Source organism: Lissotriton vulgaris, chromosome 5 (genome assembly GCF_964263255.1).
Source record: "Lissotriton vulgaris chromosome 5, aLisVul1.2, whole genome shotgun sequence".
Lineage (NCBI taxonomy): Eukaryota > Metazoa > Chordata > Amphibia > Caudata > Salamandridae > Lissotriton > Lissotriton vulgaris.
The window spans coordinates 1499943701-1499946125 of NC_141693.1; positions in this window are offsets into that span (position 1 = coordinate 1499943701).

The window sequence follows — 2425 nt, forward strand, 5'->3', positions numbered from 1 at the left end:
AGAGCTAAGAGAGTGCTGCCATTATACACAATTGGCAAATAGTTAAGCATGCATGCCAGCCCTTTTTCCATGGTGACCGCAGCGTGCCTTTTGCTGCCAAAACTTGTTTTTAACAACTACATAACTTCTGCCTGTTATTCAAGCAACAAAAGCGGTGACCATGAGGTATGAAGAGCTAAGAGAGTGCTGCCATTATACACAATTGGCAAATAGTTAAGCATGCATGCCAGCCCTTTTTCCATGGTGACCGCAGCGTGCCTTTTGCTGCCAAAACTTGTTTTTAACAACTACATAACTTCTGCCTGTTATCACTGCAAACAGCCTTCATCCTTATTAAAACATAGAATTTATATGGCGCAATAATTTCTTCAATAAGGCACATATGCATAACTTTTAAAATGTGAATAAAGAAATGGAAAACTTTGAAATGTACACCAGTATAAATGATGGCCTAATGGTTGCCTTTTTTGTATTTTTTTCCCTTATGACAATAAGGGAAATAAGGGAATAACTGTAGTCTGTTTCGAAGCGCTACTTTAGCTCAGTGAACCTGCTGCCGCCTGTAGCATTTTTACATCGTGTGCTGCTTTGAAGATTGTTTATTTAAGCTACCGCCGCCATTAGCAATTGACATCTGTGCTGCATTGTATGCTTTGCTTTTGATTGCATCTCCCTCAGCCCAGTTTCACTTTCCCAGGAGACATTTTGTTGTGCTTGTTTTTGCCTTCCTTTGGCCCGCCTACCCTCCCCGATACCGCCTCCCAGCTGACCCGCCCACCCACGAACACTAAACGCCCCCCCTCCTCCTTGCAGCTGTGACTGTCTGGACCTCTGTGAAAGCGGTTGCTCCCACCACGCTCCCTGCCTCAAGAGCTGTCTGATTCCCTGTGGTATCGTAGGCTGTCTCTCATGTCAGAGCATTTTAGCGCTGAATCTCGCATTTAACTGTAGCCTGTTTCGAAGCGCTACTTTAGCTCAGTGAACCTGCTGCCGCCTGTAGCATTTTTACATCGTGTGCTGCTTTGAAGATTGTTTATTTAAGCTACCGCCGCCATTAGCAATTGACATCTGTGCTGCATTGTATGCTTTGCTTTTGATTACATCTCCCTCAGCCCAGTTTCACTTTCCCAGGAGACATTTTGTTGTGCTTGTTTTTGCCTTCCTTTGGCCCGCCTACCCTCCCCGATACCGCCTCCCAGCTGACCCGCCCACGCTCCGCCCCCTCCACTCTCCATTTATGTTAGATGTCCACACGCGCAGCGTCCACGCGCTACGGACACGCCGAAGGTGCGCCAAAGGTAAGCCCGTCTACGCCCGTCTGCGCCTGGACCGCGCCCAGCGCCAGACCCCCTGCCCTTCGCGCTCCCCAGCCCTCCCGCATTACCTACGATGCCGCCACCCTCCTAGCCCTTAACCCCGGTCGCGCCCCCAACTGCGTCCAAGCCGCCCCTGGACAAACCCATGGACCTTTCTCCTGCTACTCCTGCAAATTCAGCGGCACCGACAACATCTCCGCTACGACCACACCACTGACGCCCGACCCCAACCACCTACAATGCATCCTTCTCAACACCCGATCAGTCCACAGGCACGCCATTGACCTATGGAATCTACTAGACACCATTTCTCCAGACATCGCCTTCCTAACGGAAACATGGATGAACGCTTCCTCCGCACCAGACATCACCATTGCCATCCCTGAAGACTATAAGATCACTCGCAAAGACCGTACCAGCCACACAGGAGGAGGAATCGCTATCGTCCATAAGAAATCCATCCGCATCTCAACCAGCTCTGACGCCAACCTCGCCAACTCCGAACACCTTCACTTCCAAATACACATCGACCCCAAGACCACACTCAGAGGCACCCTCCTCTACAGACCACCAGGACCCCGCGCAAAATTCAGTGAAGACATCACGGACTTCATCACTCCACACGCGCTCCCCTCCAAAGAATACATCCTTCTGGGAGACCTCAACTTTCACCTTGAAAAGATCAACGACCGCAACACCACCACCCTCTTGGACAACCTCGCCAACCTCGGACTTAAACAACTGGTCACTTCCCCCACCCACATCGCAGGTCACACACTCGACCCCATCTTCACCTCCAGCAACCATGTCTCCTTCAGCCACACTACGGACCTCCTCTGGACTGACCACAGCTGCGTTCACTTCTCCTACAACAAGCCCAAACCCACCAACGACCCCCAACCAACTCTGCAAAGAAACTGGAACAAAATCACCACCGACCAGATCTCCTCATCGCTCCTTCTAAACACACCAGCCCACTCCTCGGACCCAAATCTAGCCGCCGCCAACTTCACCCTATGGTTATCCAACACCGCCGACACCTTAGCACCACTGAAAAAACGTCAAAGCAAACCTGGCAACAAGAAGGCCTCATGGTTCAATGATGATCT